Source organism: Larus michahellis, chromosome 3, assembly GCF_964199755.1.
Source record: "Larus michahellis chromosome 3, bLarMic1.1, whole genome shotgun sequence".
Taxonomy (NCBI): domain Eukaryota; kingdom Metazoa; phylum Chordata; class Aves; order Charadriiformes; family Laridae; genus Larus; species Larus michahellis.
Window position 1 is genome coordinate 55,802,232 of NC_133898.1, and position 25,776 is coordinate 55,828,007.

Genomic DNA, 25,776 nt, shown 5'->3' on the forward strand with positions numbered 1-25,776 from the left:
ACCTAATTCTAGGTCTTAAAAATGCAAAAGTGATGTTGATGTTGCAACTCTTCACCTCCTCCATATACCCATGAATAAATCAGTTGCCAGCCATGCAAGAGGAGTTGATGGGTCCACCAACTACCCAAACCTTTGCTAGAGACAACTCAGCAGTTTGTGGGAGGACTCATCAGAAAGGCACACAGGAGAAAGGCTTCCTCTTTCCCCCTTAGGCTCCCTTTAGTGTACATGATACCTTGTCACTGGATTTGGAGGACCTGTGGCTATTTACCTCTTCTCAATAAGCAGAAGAAGGAAAGTTTTGGCTCTCTATTTCTACCATCCTGGCCATGGGAGAACCCTGACAGCAGAGAAATGCCCATGTCACCCTCTCAGATCTTGTCTTCACAGGGGAACAGAGCGGTGCCCAGGGACCATGCTGTGAGTGTGGCAGACTTTGAGTCTGACTGAGGGTTTAGACAGCTCTCTGCAGTGTCTCAGAATATCAAAAACCTCAAGCAGAAGAGACATCTTCGTATTTCTGCCTCCTTCTCAACCTTGTTGTAAGCCAAGAATAGCAATAACTGAGAAGCAGGCTCACTGATGCCAGACGTCACTGTTATATCTACAAACATTAGTGAAGACTGACACAAAGGGGGACTTTTTAATTTAATGTTGCAGACTAGAAATTGAATTCTCAAACTTGAGAATTGCCAACCTGACTTGAGGCTTGACAGTTCTTAATAGCCCAGTTACAAATTAATAATTTTTATCTAGCTGAGTGCATAACATTTTGATAAATTGTCCATTTGCCTGTCTGCTTTATCCAGCTATGCCCTGTTTCCTTTCTAAATCTAAGGAAACTCTGTCCATAAGTCGACTGTGATGGAAAAAGCTATTTAAAATCCCAGATACCCCAGTGCTTTTCACTCATTCTATTATAATAGGTGTTGCTGAGCCACTGAATAAAAATAACATTGTATGTACAGATAGTTTCCTCATTCTTTATTTTTGTCTTTTTCCTCTGCTCTTTTTTCTCATGTCATTGCAGACTTGTAATTTTTGTATTTAGTTCAATATCTTTAACTTACAAGTATTTTTCACTGTGGTTCCTTGGCTCTTGTTGGGTATTTCAGTCCATCTCAGATATCCTATAATACTGCCCTTACTGTGCCATCAATAACACAGACAAAAGAGGTTTGCAGTGACACATGACAGTCTTTCCAAAATAAAACTTTATCTTCTGGACAAAAGGTGTGGAATCATTAGTAGTTTCAAGTTAGAAAGGCAAAACAAAGCCTAACCAAGCACATTCTTCTAAATCTGACAGCTTGTTTGTGCTAAGCTAGCTGGACCACTCCTTGCCTGGCCTGGAAGGCAGCTTGCACACTTGCGTCCTCTGTCTCTACATTTCTCAGGCCACCTCAGCCCACCATCTCTTTGCAGACACCCCTTGAGAACCCTCTTCCTACTAATTTCACTACTTTTTTGATCCTAGTGCCCAGGCCTGTAACAGCTTATTAATCCCTTTGATATCTCTGCTGCTCATTATAGTTATAAATTTAGTTGCTTTGTCGGTGGGCATCCACCTCATCTGGTCCATTGTTTTCCTTGCATCTAGTACAGGTACACAAAGTGGACTAAACCAGACACAGTTATCAGGAGCTTTAGGAGACCTCTCTGCATTTAAAGCCACAGCTTATGCCCTACCATAAAAAGTAACAAGTTGAGATTGTGTTCATAAAAACAATGTGCATGTTCTGTATTTGACCACACATGGAAAAAAAAGCTTTTGGAGATGTTCAACAATATCAACAATTTCCTTTATTAGAAAACAAGTGTTTAGATTTTTACACTTGAAAAGCACTTTGTGATTTTGGGACACTTTCTCATCTGAAAATACGCTTGAAGAAAGATAAATGTTTAGAGGAGCCATAGCAACTCTCACATGTGATGGCTGCAGTCAATCTTGCTTGTGAAAGTCTGTTTCATTCCCCTGACCCACTGCAGAGTTAACTAGGCCTAAACCATTCCTGATAGATACTATGCCCCTGTGCCTTCTTATTCACCTTTTCTAGTCTGTCCAGTGTTATCTATTCCAGTGTTAAACTACCTTTCCAGGTCAAAAGGTTTTTTTGATGTCTGGCCCAAAATTTGCTTCACTTAGGAGGAAACCCATTGCTCCTTGTCTTATCACACGTGAACACAGAAACAATCTGTTCTATCCCTTTCAGTAAAATTCTCCTGGAGATGACCATGATCTGTCTCTTCAAGTCTTTTCAGAATTGTGCAGCCTGGTTTGGGGCTTTTATTTTCTAGTCTTCCCTCAGGAGCCTTCATTTCCAGATCACCAATCCTCTTTGGAGTTTCACCAGTCATTGTTGTGCTGAAGATGGAAAGATTACCTAAGCTAAAGTTTTACCAGAACCGATTAAAATGATGGATCTTCTTCATCTGTTTTACTTGCAAGTGCTTGTGTTTTTACTTCGCAGCATGATGCTTTCCTTTTTATTTTTTTGCAGTTATGTTGCCTCATATTCAGTTTCCAGTCTACTATAAGGCCCAGATCCTCTTCTGCAGAATGACTGAAGAGAAATTAATTTCCTACCTTGTATTTGTGTGGTTCATTATTTCTGTACAATACTTTAAATATAGCACTCCACACCTATTTTTAGTGAATTAATTGATTTTTTTTTTCTTCCTCAGACCATTTCTCCAATTTGTCATGATAATCTTGAGCTTTCATCCTGTACTCGAATGTGTTGCAGCCTCTCCTAGGCTGGTATCATCTCCATGTTTAATAAATTCAATCCATTCCATTATCCATCTCATTAATGAGATTACTGAATAGGAAACACCTTGGTGGCACCGGCATAGGGAACTTCAGTTCAATTTGACAGTGAGCCTGTAATAATTAGTTCCTTTCGGTACCATCTTTGTGAAGGATGAGCGCCCAGTGCAATGCGGAGCCTGGAGAGACATCTGCCCGCCATGAGCTGCAGAGCTTCCTGCCTTCCAGGGCTGGGAAGCTGCGTATTGTGTAATAGGCAGTTTATTTTGTGTTAGCAATTTAACCCCCCTGACCCTGCGCTAAAGCCAGCTTTGCCTAGGAACATGTACGCTCTTAGCTAACCATGCGTATGTGCCTATACACTCCCTGGCACGGAGCTTCCACCTTTCAGCCCCAAGACCACAGGTGCTCCCTGGACTGAACAAACATGAGGAGTGCTCCTATAGCTACCTAAGTAGCACTGGCTTTCCATCCAAGCTAATAGGTTTGAGGGAGATCTTTCGTCTTGCTGATGTGCCGCTTTACAGCGTTTCTCAAGCGTGGCTCACAATGGAATAGGAAGCAGTCACAAGTGGGATGACTCACACTCATGAGCTATTTTCATCTAGCTTATATTGCTCCGCTAATAATGTTTTCCCTCTGTATTCAGAAGTCTCTTTCAGAGAAAATGAAGTCTGCTGGTGTGAATCCACCAGTGCCATCCCCAGCTGGCAGCATGTCTTCCTGGCTGAATCAATCACCTTCTCTTTTCCTCAGTTTCTCCACTGTGAATATGAAATTCACCTGAAAATGTGAAACACTCTTCAATTGTTTGCAGATGCAAGTGACTCCCATTAATTCCCATTTGCATTTTTATGGCAATTTTATTCCTAACCTCTTCTAGTAGAAAATGTGCTTCGTTCCACCCTCAGACCAGTATGGCATCTAATCACCCAGTGAGATCACCCAGTACCTATGTGCGAAGTTGGAGTCAACTATTTTCGTAACAACTTTCCACACACTCTGTCACATTTTCCTTGCCTTTCCTCTGTTTAGCAGCAATGGAAATGAATTTAACAAGTACAAGACAATGGATAGTCCATCCCTTTTTGGAGAGGCTGGGGCTAACAACTTGGTGAAAGAATTCAGCTGCAGCAACTGTGCCAGAGGCAATAGAGGATTTTTCTTCCCCACCTCCTAAACATTTCTGAAATGACATCCCATGTAGGTGTGCGTCCATGAAGGTCTCCACAAACCTGCCCAAGTCAGACATTTGTCTCCATTAAGTCATGTGCAAAGATAAGGGCATTCCTGTAGTCAACAAGACGGCACATTGTATTTTAAAATGAAGGATTTGCAGGGGTGGCAGCTCATTTGCATGCAGGCAATGTGAATGTAGCGGAGGAGGTGTTGTAAATCACCAAAGAGCTACTTGACAGTGCCACTCTGTGAGTCTGGTTCAGAATTATTAATTAGAGCAGGCTGAGGATGGTTTGTTTGCATATCAGTTGAGCTAAGCCATGTTGGAATCCCTGTAAATAATAAAACAGGCTGATTAGGCCTAGTCATTAATTAAGTGTCTTCGCTGTGAATAAACAGTGAAATCTTCCAGTTTGCCAGGGACCCCTATGACACTGTGATAAATATGCCGTCGCAAAGCTCCTATAACATGGTTTGACATCTTCATCTATTAAATTGCAGCTTTCTCGCCAGTGACAAGGGGTTCAAATCCCACGGTGGATGATACATCTGCCTAATTTTGTTTGTTAAAATATATTGCTTTGGAGGTTTCAGATACCCAGGGTTGAGAACCTGCTAGGAAAAAAGAAGAGGGAAAAAACTTGTTAATATTGTAAACTGCAGTGTTCAATCATCTGTATGGGTGACTTTTTATTGGTATAACAATGCAGAAGATGATAAAAAATTTGGTTTTATTGTTATATGGATGTAAAAGTCAGCTATTATTTATTTGACTAAAACGGTATACATTCAAAACCTAATTAACTCATCTCAGAGGCTGGTGCCTGAATGGTTGTTTCTGGTTCTAGCGTCTGCTGCCCCTCAGTGTGGAGTAAGACAAAGTTAAGAGATCATTTTTACAAATGATACTTTTTCAAACTAAAGACAATGTTAAAGGCAATTAAATCTCATGCCCCAAGGCATGAATTGATCACGGTAGGGTTTCAACAAGGCGATTTTCTTCCCTTATGCACGGCTGAGCAATTGGTGAGGTGCAATGTAGGGATCTTTCATCTTCTGAAGATTTGAATATTGGCAGCTTTTGCAGTCAGGATATTAGACTGCTAGACAGATCAATGTGCTGAGAAGACAGTGACAAGTTCTGTTTTCTCGTGTAACATACAAGTACTGCAAGTCACACGTGAACATTGCCTCCTGGAAAATAAGGTAATTTTTGTTAGTTCAGCAACACGGCAGAGATCCGCTCCATTCCTGTGAAAGTTGATGGCCTCGTCCCCAAATACTCCCCCTCTGCAGCACCCTCCCTGCGCTCTGCCACAGCAAAGGGGGCCAGAACAGCCTTATTCAGAAAAAGGGGTGAAGACATCATTTTGGTATTCTGATACTTCTAACAGCCTGAGGTAATTGCAATGCTGGGCATTTGAATAGGTGGGAGACAGATGACTCAGTGAGATCCATCTATTGATCTCAAGATTTTCTAAGTATTTAAGTGCCATGCAACAATTAAAGGTATTTCTGAGTATGCACTAAATGGGTTTATTCTGACAAGCTCTCTTGTTTCTTTTATGCATAACAGAGACTGAGAATGCCATTGAACTTAGAATAGCTTTTAGGAAGCTAGTGCTCAGCAGACTGACTGTTTGATGCTGACAACCTTGCGTAGTGGTAAACAATCAGCCAGGTGGCAGGAGATCACTGAAGTTATGGTTGTGGCAAGTGGCAACTTCCTGAATCATCAAGTTTACCTAGACGCGATCAGAGGTTACAGGCCTTAAAAGGCAATTAATGCAGTGATATAAATACATTTGGAACAGCTGAATTAACTCCTGCTAAGTACAAAGAAACAGAATCCACACTAGTTCCTCAAAGAGGATAACAACGACCGTGAGGTTTGATTACTTATTTGGAGAGTTCACCATCGATGGCCAGAGTTGCTCTCTGAAGCTGTCACCTCCATGCTCCAGAGAGACCCTAACAGGGTCTAACAGGTAGCCGTTGGCAGCGTTCCTCTCTCGGCAGTGCTTCCAGCAAAGCAGCATGGGAAAGGCGCATGATCTGCGTGCTGGGAGACCTGGCTCGTGCAGAGATTTGTAGCGATATTCAGAACGCTGATGTCACCCAGCTGGCACAAGGGAAAGGATTAGCCAATGTCTAGACACACTTGAGGCTTGCAGGGGAGCTGGCTATTTGCAAATGAGTCTGGAAGAGACTGAAGCAACCTTGGTGGGCTGAGCAGAGGCAGGGAGAAGTCCTGCTGGAGTTTCCGTCCCTGCTGCTCACTGAGGGAGTGCGACTGCTCTTGGTGAGGCAGATAGAGAATTTAGGTGTATGTTGAGAGTCTAGGCTTGTCATCCTGGACATTGTCCAATAAATCTGTTATAGTTTCTGTGTGAGGAAGAGACACAGCTCTTCTCTTTTCCATTAGAGTTTCCTATTACTATCTGCACCTCAGTTGCCTGGAGGTATGGCTGCCATAATTCTGCCTGATAACCCGCTGTGGAGTCTACGGTTGCTTTTATCCCTGGTTTCAACAGCCTGAGGGATCCCGTGCCCCTAGTTATGATTAACTGATCCCTTTGGGCTGGAGCTCCTTTGCTATAAAGGCAGGGAACTGCTGACTGAGTAGGCATCCCCAAGTTTGGTGTTTATTCTCCTTCAAGGCCTGTGGGACTGCAGGAGTTTTAAGTTATTAAGCCTTTGGCCATATCACAAACCATGGTCTTTTTTTTTTTCTGGCTTTTGCAGAACAAATAGCCTGAGAGCTGGAGAGGTTGGAGTTTATTTTATTGTCTCCTTATCTTGCCAACGTGCTTTGTCAGGTGGGATGAGCAGTCCTTTTGTTTGTGGCTGGAAATGTGCGTTCCACTGAGAACAAAAAATGACCCCCAAAAAACCTTTTGCAGAGCTAAAGAAAAATGTAATTTAGAAAGCTTCTCCTTCCCCATATAGCTCAGTTAAAGCACGTTTCAGCTCTCATTAAAGCTGATGGAAAGCCTCCTAGGTACTTCAGTAATGTGGAATCAGGCCTATTAATTATTATACTTCTCACATTCTGGGGATACATACCAATGCTGCACAGTCATCACAAAATACACCACAGACAGCTGTGAGGGTTCATGATATCTTTATTTTGGTTGATCGAACAAAACAGCATTGAAGAGAAATTTCGAGGTAAGTCTTGCACGCTATCACAGCAATTAGCATTGGATCACTTCAGCTTGATCCTCCTTCACATGAAATCAAGACCTTCCACTGGTGTCTTCAAATATAGTGCTGCCAGGTTCCTCACCCACTTGCCTTGTAAACTAAAGAAATGGTCTGGAGTTTGCTTTTCATATACAGCCAGGACCTCCAAGCAAAAAAGGAAGTGCCATACACTGCAAGTAACTGCCTCTGGGAAAGGAGAGCAGAGGGCTGTGTCCTGCTTTGTGTAAGGGACCACACATTTGGCACTCTAACAAAAGGAAAATGTGCACTGCACTGCTGAAAACTCCACAAAAAGTGCATAATTTGCTTTGTTCTCTAGACCAGCTTCTCCTCCTCTTCCAAGCTCCGTCTTTTTTAACAGAAAAGATTTCTGGCTGTGAGAATAGCTTTCCCAATGCAAATGACACAGTTTGTTGAATTCACAGCCAAGCAGACAGGGGAAAAAAAATCCTGGAGAGCCAGATACAAATCTCTCAAGTAGCACGTAGACTCCTATTGACTTTGGTGGTCTTTGAATCAAACTCTGAGAAAAGTTTTAACATTCCATATTTGCCTTAACAGAGAATATTTTTTCTGATGCCTAAAAACCATTTACACATCTCAAACTGCTGTAAACACTGCAGAATGGCATCCGTCATATGTGCCCATCTAGTCTGGCTGGCACAGCCTTTTAAATAGATATCGCATGGGAAATTCTTCCTGGAACGCATGCTTATACTAGCAGCAGTAGGAAATAGGCCAGCCAGGACATCTGGGTCTGGTGGTGTTGTCTTTGACAAGTACCCTAGAAAAAGAAAAATAAACGCTTTAAGATTCTAGAGAGGAAACAATGAAGGCCAATTAAAAGCTTTCAGCTATCTCCTTGCTTTACAGTATCTGTGTATTGGTTGATTTTGCTCATATCTACTAGCTTATGTTTTGCTAAATGAATCCTTTTTTTTTTCCTGATCATGTTTCTAACTTCCAGGCCCTTTTGTAGTATTTATCGCTCCTCTCTGCTGCCGCCCAATTTAATATCATCTGGAAATGTTGTTAATGCATTTCATTTACCCTCTCTACTATCACATAAAAGAGGGTAATAAATTAGACCCCAACTCTTTAGAGGATTAGGGTGCAAGATTGGCCCTAAAACATTCCTGCTGTTGTCATCTGCCTTCAGACTGACCCTTACACGTAATACTGCTTACTCTTACCTGGATACCTCATTAGTTTTTCAACCACATGCCAGTATTTATGAATGAACCAGCTGAATTAATTTTGAGATGAGTGATGGGCTCCAGCCTGTTTAACTCCTACCTACTGTGGACAGTAGTGCCTAAAATCTCTGAGACCCCAAACAGGAATGCAGTTTTATGGGCTGCTGCTTTTTTTACGCTGTGGACACTTGAAACCACTAGATGCAACTTAGCCTGAAAGCTCCTGGACTGCCTAACTTCATTCACATGCTCTGAGGTGCCTGTTCTAGGGGGACGTTTCTCTTTCAAAGGTTTGTTACAGCCCAGGTTGAGGAAGCGGAGGCACCTCCCTGTCAGTGTATCCCCAACAGCTCTGCAAAGTTTGGGGTAATTTGTGCTCTTACCACCGCACCAGTCAAGTAATCTAGTGCTAGGGTATGCCCAGAAAAAAGAGAAGGATTTCTCCCTGGAAAAGAACCTGGGAGAGACTGAACCTGCGTGTTGGGAGTAGACCTCACATGGCAGGCCAGGTGGTATCCTAAATCCTTGCTCTTGGGCTGAACTCCAGCACAAGCAAGAATACAAGGCATTTTAAGATGGGGACAGCTTGAGCTTTCATCATCTGTTCCTTACAGTGGGCGTGCACTTTCATCAGCACATCACTGGCCATCACAGGGAGGTGCCAGTCTGGAGTAAGGAACCAGCATCCCTGTTCTGGTATCCCTTCAGCTGAAATCCTAATTCCTAACCTAGGAACCTAAACCAGTAGACAGCACCACATCCCCAACACTAGCTCTCAACCTCACTAAAAGAAACATTGTGTTCTTCAGCTTGAAATTATTTCTTTGAGATTTGACTTTTTAGTTTATTTTCTCTAAAAAGATTTTAGCAACACTAAATCAAAATGTATACTTTCAAAATCAAGACATTTACATCAGTATTATTTTTTCTGAATGAGAGACATTAAAAAATAGAAAGTATTTCAATTTCTAATTTTGATTACATTCTAATCTTTAATTTCAATAACTCCTGAGGGGTTTATATTCACTTTTATTTTGATTAATTATCCCTTATGCGTTGTTCAGGTTTTTAATCTCCATGAAAGGCCATTTAATCCAGGCTTCCAAATGCAGATTACGTTCTTTGAAAGTTGTCTGTGATTATCTATATGACTGCATATGCAAATGTGTGTGTGAGTAACTATGTCTGGAACCAGTGGCCTCAGAAACAATAGGAAGACACCACTACATTTAGGAAAATATAGAAGCAAAGCAAACTTTCTCTGAAGTCACAGTGAGGGGGAGATGCAATCTGTTTTATAGTACACTTGCAAAAATATTTATGCCATAGTATAAATATCATAAAACAGTCTAGTATAAATATAACATTTTGCAAAAAGCCCAATGAATTAAACAAAGCTCATTTCTGACTAACAGTTAGTAGTAAAATAAGATGTGTATTCTTGGTGCTGGAAAAGGAAATTAAGCATATTTGGAAAATCCAACAGCAAGAAACAAGCCATTATGATTTTTCTAAGAAGCTTGTCTGCATCTCTGAGATCTCGTGATTTTACTAAACTGTGTATACTAGAAGGTGGCCTTAGGAAGGAACACAAATTAGGATTTTATGGAAGAGTGGAGTGGTGGACTCTCTGGTCTGATATCCCAGATCAGCACCAGTGGCACTTTGCGGCGACTGATGGAACATGTCTGGTATGTCAGAGAGGGGAATCAGGTCTGATAGTGATAGAGGAGAAGCAGAGGAAGAACAGAAAGAAAGTAATGCCATTACTGAGACTGGAGATGGGCTGAATTACTGGAGAGGATGACAACAACAGGCCTATTCCCTGACTGTCTCCATTAGAAGAATTCACTCTGTTCCCTACCAGTCCTTGACCAGACCCAAGGATGAGGCCTGATGAGATGAGATGCAACCAGCAAAGCAGCTCAGCTGGTACCGGCATGACAATACTGAACTAACTATCCAGTCAGCGCTACAGTGTGGACTACATGGTGGCAATGATAAAAAGAAAACCTGTAGGGAATAAGGAAACAGCTGCAACCTTATTAAAACACGGATAAAGAAATAAATAATTGCATGGTTTACATCAATCTATGTCGTATTGTTTACAACATATTTGCTAAGCAGACTGCCAGGCACCTGGAGGTTATTTGCACCATGTAGATACCAACAGACCAGAGAGGATCTTGTTACCAGGAAGCCAAATACACTACAGTAAGTTTTTTTGGTTTGCCTGTGTTTCAGCTGTTCTTCTCTCAGAACATCATAATTTAAATTGATCAAAACACTAAAACACAGGCCCTCTTTCCAAGTGTGCCTGAGCACGTGCTTACCTTGACACAGAGCTACCTCTGAGGAGCTGCCAAGACTCTCAAAGAACTGGACAGACGTCACAAGTTATGGTCGTGTCTCTGGAGGATATGGAGACCACTCTTCTTCCCTGGAGAACATTTCACATCTTCAGAGCAGTAGATGTCAAGGAACAGAATTTTAAAGACACTCAGATGTCAAAACCATTGATTTTCACAGAAGTTAGTTTTCGAAGTAAAAAAAAAAAAAAAAAAAAAAAAGCCTGTAAATGCACACTGTGCAGGTTTTCTTCAGGGAAATCTTCCACAGGCTCTGAAATGGGGATACTCACAAGGCCTGGTAGCAATTCTGCAATGACCATAACATATATCCCTCTATGGCCTGGTTTCCTTAGTGAAGAAGTATGTGTATTGTTGATGCTAAATATAGCTGGAGTAACAACATTCAGGGAAGCATTGTACTATGCAGATGCCCTATAGGATGCTGTGGCAGGTGACTGAGAAATATAGACAGACCTTTAGACAGAAGACTCAGTGGAGCATAATGCTGCAATACCCTCTTCCTCACAGTGAACTGTTTTAGGTGAGCACTTCCAGTTTATGAAGTGTGATCAACAGTTAAAAGTCTTCCTGAGTCCTGAGAAAAACAATTTCAGTATATATATTGTAATTCTGTCTTTCCCTGAAGGAGAAATGTTTACCCTATGTAGTTTTGAGAAGTGCCCAGAGCTCTTACTTATTCACAGTGTTGAACAAAACATATACAGATCTGCAGGCTGGTTATCTTTTTGCCTCTGTGGTTTGGAAAACTGAATGGAGGCATGAAACCTACTGAGACATCTTATTTATTACAAGGATGTGCCCAATAGAACCAAACTCCTTCTTTATTGGCCACGTTGACAAAATTTCAGGCATGTGAAACTCTGTGAGAAGAATAGTTTCTGAAGGATCTAGTTCTGATGGAGGTGTCACTGTCAATCTCCTTACAAGCACATCAGGGTTGGTGCAAATACCTCAACTTTATGTCAAGAGAGAATCCTGGTCTGTCAGTAGATGTGGAAAAGCTGACCTCTGGAGAAGATGACGATGTTACAAGGAAAGGCACTGATGAAGATCTCACTGAATCAATGGACCGAGGATCTCATCATTCATGTAGGTGGAGTCTAGGAACATCGTGAAAATGAGAAACTGCCTAACTGCAGAGATTTAAGGTGCCCTTTCTGTAGTGTTGTCCTGGCCTATATGCAGTAAGTATGAGACATGCTCCACAGACCATGCTCTCGATCTTCTGTACTGTGAAAGACAGGCTTACTATCAGCTCCCAGGTTGAAATGCATATTTTATAAAAGGAATGGGGGGGGGGGGGGGGGATTGAAATTCTGTGGAGAATCCTCTTTTTACAGTGGTTAAAGCCAAGGAGAGTAATTGTGCTCCTGCTGCTAATATGCTACTTGGGATACACCTGACTGGTTCCAAGGAGAGGCACTTTTCCATGGGTACAAGGGAAACTGGCATCTGTGACTATAACATGGATATTATTTTAAGATGGTTAGGAGAATATATGCATGGCTTGCTTTACCAGAATGAAAATCAGTGACCATCTCAAGAACTACTATGTTTATCAACCTTCTGGGCTGACAGTTACCCATGTATTTCCATAATTTCCCTAGAGGAATCCACTAGTTAAGGTAGCGAATGCTTTTAACTTTTTCTTCCTGAACAACCATCAGATCTCCTCCTGCAGTTGAAGTACAGATAACTCTGGGTGTCTCCCAGAGGCCCTGACTTGCTGAGCCTGAGTTGACATCCTGGGTATGTATCAAATACAGTAATTAGTCCACCTGCAGTCCTGTTCAACAGTTTGATGTATCTTGGAAGGCAACCTTGGAATGCTCTTTCTTCCTGACACAATAATGCAGTATAATGATAGAGAAAGGTTTATCTTTATAATGCAGAATCTTCCTAGGCTTTCAGCAAACAGCAAAACGTTAAAATTAAAAAAAATGACAGGCAAGTTAAAATTAAATCCTACCATTACCACTCAGCACCAATGGCCTGTGTGTAAGCAGAAATAAGTCTGGTTTTAGGGCTTGGGCGGGATCCTGCAAGGTGCTGTGCACATCTTCCAAGACGCTAGACTCCTGTCCACATTGAAGAAGCTCAACATCTTCCATAATGGCATCTGTATGTAGTAAACCATAATGTAGACAGCAGCAGTAGACCTTAAAAGCACAAACATTCTGAAAAGTAACGAAGAGGGTCATGAATCAGAAACCATTTTTGTAGCTGGTTTCTCAAAACCCAGCAAGGGTTTGAATGAGCTCCAGCTAGAAAAGCTATTATCAAAAAAAAAAAAAAAAACCAAAAAAAAAAACCCTAACCATAAAAACTGCTTTCATTTTTGAGTTAGGCATATTTGCTGTGGTATTTGCATAAGGCAAATCCTAACCTAAGGGCAAAGGGGGGAGAAGGAGGATTCTCAGGGGGCACAAGTCAGAAACTGATTACAGAAACTGTGATCATGTTTAGAAGACTTTCAAGAATTGTGCAAGACCTTCATTTGAGCACTCACCTTTACACTTTATTAAATGTTACAAAATGCTTATCTTTCGATGAAAGAAGAGAGAGACAGTGACACAATTTCTTTCCAAATTAATGGCAAATAAAGCCTTTCTACTTCAGTATAATGAATTTGATTACACAGCTCTAGCTCTTTACCCATGAAATTCATCACCATTGAGCAGCCAAAGAAGGAAAGGGATTTCTAAGGAAGGGTACAATTTTAACTATCATGCCACTGGAAAAAATTAAACATCTTAGTCATCCGAAATGCTGTTTATACACTGTGTGATGCAGATATACTTGTTTTACTGACTATTTAATGTCACCGTAATCAGCAATAAAACATTAAAATTATGGGTCAGGAGCTGGAGGAAAAAAAAATTATTTTCTATCATTTTTATCACCTTGATTTACATATCTACATAAATATTTGGAGATTCTACTTAGAAAAGGCAGAAGTGAAACTGCTAAAGCAAAATAGTGTAGTACTATTGATATGTCTACAACTATCTCACCTGTCTGACCCGCTATTAAGATCAGACCCATTCATCCACATTAGAAATACAAATACAGATAATGAGAGGTTTCCACACTAAGACCCAAATGAAGTAAACTTCCTTCAAGATGTAATTTGAATTTAATGGCTTGTCCATGAAATAAACAAAGCATCATAAAAAAAGAAAGTTTAATGATGCACAGTGAATCAAGAAAATGTATGATGTGCCAAAGAACTCTTTAATCTTAACAGGCTCCTGTCTATATTTACTGCGACACGTTGTCAGAAAAGCTGAGCTCATCATGCTACTTTTTCGGTAAGATCGTGATGCAGAATTTTAACTGGAACAATCAATTTTGATTGCTGTTCCCCACTGCTTCATACTGGAGGGGGAAATGTGTTTTGGTGGTGAAAATTACTTTGCAATCTTTCTTTCTGCTTTGCAAAGTGATCTGTGTCTCTTCTCTTCTTGCATGCTGAAAAGGAGTTCATCCTGCTTTTGTTGGTTTAGGTGTAAATTTGTATTTCCCCAGAGTAATTAAAGAAAAGGATAAATTGGCCTGACTTGGGAAGATAAATATCTTTCTCTTCTAACACCAGTGTTAGGTATTGGTACTAGCTTGGCTTAATACTACACTCTGATGATATCCTTAAAGGAAAATGAAACTGGTTTCTTCTTTCACCTCTGCACTATGCCACATCAATTTTCATAGTGCAATTTTATTTTTTTTTTTGTACTGTGGAGGAGCATAATTCAAACCTACTCAGATTTCTGACTTTGCTGTAAATTAATCTTGCCGATGCATGTCTGGCACTTGAACTAAGCTGTATCTTCCACTTATTCTGTAGCCTGCATGACATCAAAATGCTACTCATACTGTGACTGCTGTTTCTTATCTAGATTATGATGATATAAAGAAGACCAGAGGAAAAGGTAAAATGCCAAAAAGAAACTCTGTGGTGTTTCCATAGCTTGTTCCTATCCTCCTCCAGCTCAAAAATCCATCTACAAGAGCTCTGAGCTGTCATGGGCTGTGAGGATGGGTGACAAGAAAATCTATTTGTCTTGGCTGAAATGACAGTTTAAAACTCTAGCCCTTTTATAATACAAGTGCTTTTATGGATATAATGGATCCGATTTTCCTCTCAGTTACCCGAGTATAAATCAGGATTATCTCCTTGAAATTGCACCAGCTTAAAGCAGAATCAGGCCCATTTCCACATACATTGCTCTAGTGGAAAAAGTTGTCTTCAGTAACTACATTGCCAAGCATTAAATATTGTGGGTTAGATATAGAACAGAAGCAAGCTCCTGTAGCGTCTGATTTCTCCTACTGCCAGTACTCTTGATCAGTAGGAACTTTACCAATATACACATTTCAGAGTCAAAACAGTGCTAGTGTGGTCATGCCAGGAAACTGATTTTAGTGTTAGTCTACTCTGAAGAAAAAGATTAGCCTCCATCTCCCTGATAGCCCAAAGCAACATAGTGGTTAAGGAAGATAGTATCAGCATAAGAAAGTTCTTTGTGAGCACGCTCATGTTGAGATAACTCGTATACTCGCCCAGCAGATGCTGTGAAGAGGACATGGTCAGAGGGAAGGGCTACGTGTGCCTGTGCATCAGGGAGTCCCAGGAGCCACAAAATCTCCCTCAGCAAGCCCAGGCTGCCATCAGTGCTCTTGCCTTGTGTTTCACCAGTGAAGGTGAAAGATATTTTTGAAAATACTTTAGCTTGTGCCAGGGCAACTGGCATAAGCGGTCAGGGACCAGGGAAATAAAAGCGTTGCTCAGCATTACCTTTGCCCACATTAACCTCTGAATCCTGCTGAGCATTTTTTAGTACTAATTTGGGACCTGTTCTACAGTATTCCTAGAAAAGAGTTGTTCTCAGGAGGTTATTTCCAGGAATTAAATTGCAGCCCATTTAGTTCCAAGGTATCCACCATAAGTAGGAGGAAATAAATGTCACTAACAGAAAACGAAAAATTTGTTGTAGGGCTGTGGGAAGAGAAAAGACAGAGATGTCAGTACTGACATTGGTATTTTTCTTCTTTGTAACGCTTCTCAAGAAAGTTTCCCTTGTGGTGAACCTTTTTAGACAAAAAGCTGGTTTGCTACTGCAGCGGGAATTAAAATTGCTATTTATTTGTGCTCCCTTTTCATATAGATACAAATAACTATGAATGATGAGTCAAATGTCAGCCATGATGCTTGGAGACGTGGCTCTGCATTAATCTTCAGTTTGGCAATGTTTTTCCTCTTCTTCCTTCAAATTTGTTTCATCTGAAGGGTTATCCCCCTCAGCTACTCAAGTGGGAGATCAGTTACCCAGCTTCAACTTCTCTGCTGTAATCCCTCCATTTAAAGGTGAGATAATCAGCTTTTGTTTGGTTGACTTGGATCTAAGACAATCTCTGGACTAAAGACAAAGAAGAGCCTACATGGAGAGAATGCAGAGTCTCTGCTTGCCCGCAGAGAAAGGAGGTGGCCTTTTATGCTCTTTCCAGCACTGAAAATTCTCATGCCCTGCAAACCCCAGCAGTATAACTTAGAGCATTACCCAGAGACAAATGTTCCTGTTAGTAAGTGAATATCATTTGGACAGCAGGCTCAGGAACGTGCCAGAATATTTGGCATGGGTGATCATCCCAAGAGAGAGAAAGAATAAACACTTTGTTCATCAAGTCATGGCACACAAGGTTGCTGCTTGGGGAGCTACCTTTCAACTCCTGTTGACTGTCACTTTCCTTTTAGGATTGTGTGTGTTTTGGAGGAGAGGCAAAACTAACTTTCCTTCCTTCCTTCCTTCCTTCCTTCCTTCCTTCCTTCCTTCCTTCCTTCCTTCCTTCCTTCCTTCCTTCCTTCCTTCCTTCCTTCCTTCCTTCCTTCCTTCCTTCCTCCCTCCCTCCCTCCCTCCCTCCCTCCCTCCCTCCCTCCCCCCCTTCCTTCCTTCCTTCCTTCCCTCCTCCCTTCCTCCCTTCTTTCTTTCTTTCTTTCTTTCTTTCTTTCTTTCTTTCTTTCTTTCTTTCTTTCTTTCTTTCTTTCTTTCTTTCTTTCTTTCTTTCTTTCTTTCTTTCTTTCTTTCTTTCTTTCTTTCTTTCTTTCTTTCTTTCTTTCTTTCTTTCTTTCTTTCTTTCTTTCTTTCTTTCTTTCTTTCTTTCTTTCTTTCTTTCTTTCTTTCTTTCTTTCTTTCTTTCTTTCTTTCTTTCTTTCTTCTGAATTTAATATTATGAAAAATCATTGGACAGATGAGTGAGAAAAAAAATGGCGAGAGCAAAGTGTTTTATACCCACAGAAGTTGCGGAGGTATCCAGGCTTCTTCACCAGCCTGTATCAAAATGTCTCAGCAGTGATGGGCATTTCCCCAGTGGAGTGTATTCCTATATCACTTCTGCTTGGATCTTCCTTCAGAAGAGGTTCACAGGAGTAGGCAATGGACACTGAGTTTGGGCGTCTCCCTACTATGAACTGAGATTCCTCAGGAGCTATATTTCAGCCAGAGATTCTAGGCCACATGAAAGGAAAAAATACAGGGTATGGTAAAATTCCCACAAGGTGATGAGCCTCTTCAGAGACTGGTGAAATGAGGAGTTTTGTTATCTCCAAGCAGATGTTTCACTCTGCAGTTCTATTTCATGCTTTTGATATTTCAGGTTTTAAGGTCTATTTGGGAGTAAACAAACACTAATATATCAGAATTTCAGCAAGGCAGCAATTCCCATTTTAGGACTAGGTTAGGAAAAGAAGAACACTTCTGTGCAGTGTATTCCTCTAGGAAACTGCAGGTGTTAATGCTCAGGGAACAAATAACTTTGTTCATGCCCCTGGAGTAGGGTTCCTGGTTCTGGTTGGGTTCAGTAGATGTTACCATACAATAAACCTCCTGGCTCTTCACAACGTAAAATATGAAGCTTTGTAGCTCTGTAGCTGTGAGTGGCTAAGGGAAAATGCATCTGGAATTGCCAAAGATCTGGTAAATGTTGCTAAACACCTGCGTTAATGAACCTCTTGAACAAGGCAACACAGGCCAGATATGATCCCGCTTGCCTATAGGCTCTTCTGGAAGCATGCAGGATTAGGAAGGACCTCAATAGTGTCTTCTGAAAAATCACCTTGGCAGAAGAAAGTCCAGTATTTCCCCACCCCAGCATGGGGACCTGCTGGTGGTCAGATGCAGAGAGCGTCGAGCTGGAGCTGGCAGGGAGGTATACAGGAAGGAATCAAGGCCAGGCTGGATGAGGCTTTGAGCAGCCTGGTCTAGTGGGAGGTGTCCCTGCCCATGGCAGGGGGGTTGGAACTAGATGATCTTTAAGGTGCCTCCAACCCAAACCATTCTGTGATTCTGTGAATTCCTCCCAAGGGATGGGTCAGAGGTGTGTGACCACCTCCCCCCCCCTTGCAATCTTATGATTTCAGTATTACAGATTCAAACTTGGCAAATGCAAAAGTTAAAGTTCCCATGGCAACAGTTATCTCTACCACAATTCATGCCCTGTATACTTATCATACACATTTAGCGTCAAAGAGGAATATATTACATGACACATTTAACAAAGGAAAAAAGAAAATACTCCAGCTGTGGAATGCAGCCAAGTTAAAGATTGCTAGAGAAACCTTGATTTTTGCGCTGCTTGACCTTTTCAATTTTAACTGTAAAACTTTATGGTTACATTAATAAAGATTTGTACTTATTATCTGTTCACCTCATCCCACAGATGGTAAAGGCATTGTCCAAGCAGAAGAAATGTTCTGTTCCATAGATACGGTCTATCTTCTACTAAGTCAATGTCTATTCTCATTTTCCACTGGTGGGCTGAGCTTCATTTGGGGTCTTGCTATGACAGAAATTAGCAAATATATTCAGAAGACCGGTGAAAAATTCAGTGATGTGATGTTGGTTCAGGCAGCTCTCTGCTTTAGTTAGTTTTGCAGTTCCCTAATCTCTCACAAATATAAGCTGAATTGGATGAAATTACATGGGGTTTCTATCCTAGTTTTGATGCAGAAATGGGAGTGTGTGTGTGTGTTGCTCTTTCATCATACATATAGGAATGACCTTAACGGCTCAGCCTAAAGTTCAGCTTTCCAGCAACATGCTCTCAACAGTGACTGACAACAGGTGCCTGTGGAAGACTACAGAAACAAGGCAAAGATATAGAGAGACTTCCCAGAAGTTTCTCTCAGCCTCTTTTCCTCTTCCTATTCTGAACCCGTCAACTGATTAATTCATTTTATGCAAGATGCATCAGAAACAATAATGGGCTGAATTTAGCCCTGAAAGAAGTGGGTATCATTCTACTCATTTCAATGGAAGTACTTCAGGGACAAAATCGTGCTACTTGACCTAATTGTCTCCTGGTATCTTTGCAAATGCAAGCAATTTCATCAAATCTGTGCAAAATGAGGATAAATAAAAGAAGAATCCTGATGGATGTTCCAGGCTTTCTATCTCCACACACTTGTATCCTTGTTGACAGCTGCTCATCATCACTATAAACCACTCTCAAATCAGATTGGCATTGCCTTGCACATTAACTCCACATTTCAGATGGTGTAGCCTGTCATAGCACTGTTCATGTCAATTGATGTGAACTTATTTGCTCTAACCAGAGCTTGGATCAATTTGATGGCAGTGCGTGTTATTACACAAAGCACGAGGCAGTGCTGAACAGCACAATTGGACAATCATTAATTTAATCAATTTCATTAACTTTACCAACATGGTAAGAGTCGGAAAGTAGACCTTTATAGCTATTATGACAGCTTTGTGCTGTGGTTTCTCGGGAGCTTCACTGATTTCACTTCTGTAAATCATTATTTCCCCATACAGGAGTTTTCCCAGGCAGATTAACCAATGCAGGTGTGCAGTACCTGCCATATACTCTACACCTCCCCCCTCCAAGATGCGCAGTGTGTATGAGGGTATGAAAGCGTATACGTATACAACCTATACCAAACCATACAAAGGTTTATTTACCTGTTCTTCACTCGCGGCTCCAATGAAAGTGAGATACAGGCATATCTTACACAAGAGATTTGCTGTTAGGCTGTTATGTATCCACTTGGATGTAAAAATTACATAATCGTGCTAACTACCATGCCCCAAAACAGCTGTTATGCAAGCATAAGACTTAGAAATATAACCCTAAGTATCATCAATACACTTTGTGAACAGATTCTTAGTGCAGAGTTATGATCATTGTATGCAACAGTTATAGTGCAGTTTATTTGGAAGATATGTTTTGAAACAACATCTCATTTAATGGGACCATAACATCTCTAAAGGAGAAATGTTACAGTTATTTAATATCAAAGAAAGAACATAGATGCATACCCGCTGATACAAAGGTTGTCTTTGCCCTAAGGCTCTCATGGGTTGAGGTTTGGGAGTATCTGAAAAGGCTCACTTTTAATTAATGCAGAGAAAGCCATCTCTACTTGTGATCAGGTATGATTAGCTTTTGATAATTATCTCAGTAAAAATTTACCTAGACTTCTTGGATTGCCAAATTTAACATAAAGAGAGCTTCGATTCATACAAGAGAATAATAAAACTGCTTAAGTGTGACAATTTGGGAAAATCTGAGGTTTCAATGATAAAAAGTTGTTCCTTGTTGTAGTACCATAACTCAGACATCTTGGCCTACAGATTGGCAGGTTGTTTCTTTTCTCTTATCCTCAGACAACAAATGTCTTTGCTGGTGGTAGGTCAATATTAGCATTTAATTTGCTTGACATACACACAAGGAATATCTGACAGCTCTTTCAAGTCTGAGGCATACACGACATATTCCCTGATGCCTGCCATTATTGCAGCTTCTACCCTAAGAAAGAAAGAGTTTCTTCCTTTCTCTGCAAGCCCGTTTGCCAACCCACAGTATCTCAACAACGCAACCCTGGCAATGATCTCCTGGTCATAAAGGCCTACGCACTGAGCTGTTCAATCTGTACTCAAATTAAATTGTTTTCCTGATCAAAGAAAACAGTTGAGAGCTAGGGAGTTGGAGCATAGCCTGGCTCCATCCCCATTTTTGTATCAAGTCTAATTCAGAACAGCATGGGTCCCAGCAGGGGCCATGTGGGATTCAACCCGGCCCCACTCCTCCACTGTGTAAGGATGGCAGTTTATCCCTAATCTTTGTTTCTTTTCTTCTAGCCATGTATTAAACCATGTGAGGGGACCTCCCTTTTATCCCATGACCATTTAATTTCTTTAAGACCCTTTGCTGATGTGAATCACTTTTTGAAAGCCCAAGTCCACTATATATCAGGCAGCATGCCCTTAGCCTGATTCTCATTAAGTCCTTCAAAGGATGCTAATGGATTTGTGAGGCATGTTTGCTCTCTACAAAATGATGTGTTTACCAATTCTATTTTCTATGATCTGTACCAATTTGTCTGGTACAGAAATCAATTTTACTGGTCAGTAGTTTTTCAGCTCTGCTCTTTAAACTTTTTTTTTTTTTTTAATAGCATCACATTTGCCACTTTCTATTTCTCTGCTTTCAAGAGTGATTTCAGAAATTAGTAGTTTAGCAGTCTCATATTTTAGCTTCTTTAGAATGCTTGGTTGAATACCACCTGGTCCTTGAGATTTGCTACTGTTCATTTTATTGAATTGCTCTGAAAATCTCTTCTGTTGGCAGTTCGATTTCAGACTGCTCTTCAGGCTTGTCCCTGTAAAGAGCGGTTCAGGTGTGGAAACCTCCGTGACCTCTTCTTAAGAGAACATTGATGCAAATCATTCGTTTAGCTTTCTTGCCATGGGCCCAGCTTCCTGGAGTATCCCATTTGCACCTTAATCATCTCTCAGCCCATTGACTTTCCAACAGGCTTCCTGTTTCTGAGAAAGTTATTAGTCACTTTTATGTCTGTAGGAAGTTGCTCTTCAAAATCTTTTTTTGGTTTGCCTCATTAGAGTTCTACATTCAACAGGATAAGTTTAACTTGTCTTTTATTTTCCTCATTTGGACAGGATTTCCACATTCAAATGGATGAGTATTTCACTTCTATTAGCCTTCTCTATTCTGTTGTTTAAATATGCTGGCTTTTTTCAAAATCTTTTTGTTTGTTTTTTTTTTGTTTGCTTTTTTTTTTTGATGTGTGATATACTGACGTTCAGATTCTAGTAAAGCGTGCTTCTCCAAAGCATTAAACTATTTTGCCCAGTCCTTTTGACTATTTCTCTTCACTTTCATGTAGTTTTCAATTTTTATAACTTAAATATGATCATCATTAAATTTGTTCATGTTTTCAGTCCCACTCAGATGATGTAAGTATTCACAGTTTGACCCAGCACCCATGCACTGCTTCAGAGAAAATAATTTTTTTTTTCTCCTTTTGGGTGTTTTGGATTAGTTACTCCAAGAACTAGTTATTTATTGACTCCAGGATTTGTACCTCAGGCTCCAGAGACTCTACTGCTGCTGAAGGTGAACTAAGATTTGAAATCTGCTGCGTACTGTCGATGGAAATAAAATTGCTTTCCTGTGTCTTTGACAACGTAGCTACAAAAAAAAGGGTTAAAAATATCATATGTCACTGTAAATCAGAAGTCACTTACCAATCTAAAAAAAATTAAGCTATGACACAAGGACAGTGGTGTTACCTAATATCTGGAAAAATGATAGCCCTCATATCCTTAATCATCTACAATTACCTGTGATGGGCAACAAATAAAGTACACTAAATCTTGAAGGTAGGTAAGTCACCTTAATAAGCCAATGCCTTTAACAAGTTCCCTTGTTTATATCCTAGGTCCAGACAGGGCTGTGAGGTTCATGATGAGCTCTACAGAAGCAAAGTGGTGTATCACCTGAACTGGCCAAATTTCAGCTGGCCCAGCCCATCTCCTGTTGCCTGGGTATAATGTCTGGAAATCTGTGGTCTGCTAGAAGGAAGGAGGTGGCCAGCCACTGTTTCTGTCAGGAGGTCCTTGCCTTGGTCTGCACCTTGTGAGTGCAGAGCCTGGGACAGGAGCCATGCGGCTTCTCCTCCCCACCACGTGGCTGGCCATACCACTCCCGCACTGTGCCGACTGCCCCTTCCTCCTCTTGTCCTCGGTGCCAGGCCTGGGCTAAGAGGTTGAGTTTTGGATGCATCTCCAGATTTTTCAGCACAACAAATTCAGATGGAAGTAAGAGGAAACACAAATGTGCCCACGGGCAGCTGCTCACCTTGAAACTTCACAGCCGGACCAGTTACCCAGCCCATAGGACTCTTGCCAACAGCAGCTAGGGAAAGAAACTTTCAGAAAATACCCAGGACTGAGTCTCCTTGTGTTGCCTTCACAGGCCACTTTGAACTCTGCAAGTGTCGTGTTAGCAATAGTCCTATTGACTAAACTACTGTGGTGTTACCACGGTTCCCTTGAGGCCCTTCAGGTGCCCTGAAAGGACTAGGTCTGACATGCTTTTCTGTAGCTCTGGCTGCCTAAGAAAAAACAGCTGCACTCTTCCAGAGCTGAGACCTGATTTCATAGATTTTTAAGGCCAGAATAGACCAGCATGTTCATCTGTCATCCTCAAACACCAGACCTCTAGCACCAGGTACAGATATGACCCTGGCATTGAAGCTTATTAAGTTAAGCTTATTAAGCTTATTATTTAAGTTATTTTCATAACTGCTTCTCTGCATGTGTTTCACTAAGGGGAGAAATTCTCAAGTCAAAATTGCTTTTTTATTATTTCATATTGCCTTATCAATATGTTTGTCTTTTGGGATGACAGGAAATGTAACCCTGATTCTTGTATTCATGAATATTCATAGAGGTGAGAGGATTTAAGCAGTTAGGCTATTGTTTGAAAGAAAATTTAGATCCCCTTTGCAAACACCATCATGATAATACAAATTCTTCCTTTTTCATGTAATAATTTACTTTAAAAACATCCTCCATGTATTATTTCCAACTATCAGAATTAGTCAGCAAGGTATAGCCTAAATTCTGACACAGGGCAATTGTAGTAAATGGAGAAACAAGCAGAAATTATATCACGACTGAGCCCAAGAAAGGATTGCAGTGATAAGGGAAGATGAGCTGAATCATTTATTTCACTTTATCTTCCACTGGTAATACAATAAAAAGAATTAATAACAAATAATTGTTTTTATAAAGAGCAAGCTATTTGTATGTCTTGCCCTTCCATCCTCATAGAAAGTTCTCACCATCCAAGTGTAGCACTTGCGTTCACACCGTTTCATCCATTGGACATTTGACCGCGTCTATGTCTCCGGACTTTAGATCCCATTCAATTCCTAAAGCTTACCTGTCTGTATCATGAAAATTCCACCCTGAATGCAAGCAGTCTCACTTAAGGCAATTGAACTGTCTTCACGAACAAGGATCTACACAACCATGCCGTCAGTAGGTAAGTCACAGAGCGAGCTAGCACGGACAGCTGGGAAGTCGCTGCGCTCCCCTGAGCACAGGTGAGGCTGCAGTTTCCGCTCCCACGCTTCTGCCTCTGTTTTTTGCTTTTTCTGTTGACAGCGAACTTCCTTCACCAGCGGTCTCCACCACACAAACTTTGCAAATCTTGCGTGAGCATTTTATAAAGGGAGGGTTGGTGCATCCCTCTCTCCATGGGCATGTTCACAAAGGCAAGAGTCGTGATTTCAGCAGGAACAGACATATTTGCACTAGTACTGAGCAAACCAACTTGGGCAGTGGCAGTAGCACACTGTGACACTGGGAGTTCAGGATAAATTGGAGAGATCTGCCTAGAAATGATGAGCACATGCTGAGGCAGCTGTTATGCACCAAGGACCATATTGCAGAGCATCCTTCTAGTGGTACCCAGGCTAACCACACCAGAGGTTTCTCTGCCCTCGCTGCAATGACACCTCTGATTACAGTGTAGGTGTTTTTTGCTGCTAGACACATCAGTGTGTTGAGACTGTTTTGTGCTGCTCTGGGGAGATGAAGCAAAAGTAAATAAACATTTACCAGTCAGCTGAAATGGGTGGTAATGGGCACTAATTATGAAAGTCAAATAAAATAACTGTTGTTTGAATGGCTGACCTTTAATTTTTATAACTCAGAGAGCATCCATTTGCTATAGCATTCAGACATGAGTTGCTGTCACATAGCTAAACTTGCTTTGTTCTATAGAAATTTCTCTATCTGCCAAAGCTTGGAGTCAAGAATTTTTTAACGAAGTTTATTATCTACTTCCCTGAATTTTAACCCTATGATGCAGGACTGATGCATGGGTGCTTTTGAGGAATTTCTGTTTTCAGATTTTCCCAGATGTCTGGTGTCTGAGAGAAAATGTTTTGTGAAAGAAGAACAAATGTTACCATCAGAGTAATATAAAATAATGAAATTAAATAAAAGCATCTATAAGCTGCTTCATGGAATTTGTGGAAATAACTTATTTAAGGCACTGTGACTGTCAGCAACTAAAACTGTGCAGCTATTTTGGAGACCTGAATTTCCTGATGAGTAACAATTTACATCAACAAACTAATTATATTTCAGAGTTGTTAACAAGCTTATCTATTAATTTATGTATTCATTTAAAAACTGCTAAATAGAAATGTGTTCCTGAATACATACTAATCTCACTTTTGGGGGTAAATTGTCACTCAATCATATTTATTATAAAAATACCAGGAAAACTCCCACATTGTTTATGGAATTTAAACCCAGACACTAGATTGACTATAGCTAAGAGACTGACAGCCAGAACTAGGAGTGGTTTTGCATCTATATCACCTGCATCAGTATAATCACTGTAGACACTATTGATATCTATTCATGGTCATATTAACTGCTCTCAGATTAACAGAATTCAGCACGACCTGTTGCATGTCCTTAATTTTGAGTCATATTGACCAGAGAGTGAAAGGCATATAGGAATTACCAAAACTAGCCCACACCTGAGTTGCATATAACTGTTTTTGTGGAGGGTTTCTTTTTGAGCTGACTACTGTTGGCTAAATCCCTCCACTGATCCTGAAAAAGGATCCAGAAGTTGCTACCTAGATACACATTTCTTGGAAACTGAGAGGAAAATTGTTTTTAAAATGAAAGCATAGGCTGAGACTTGAAAG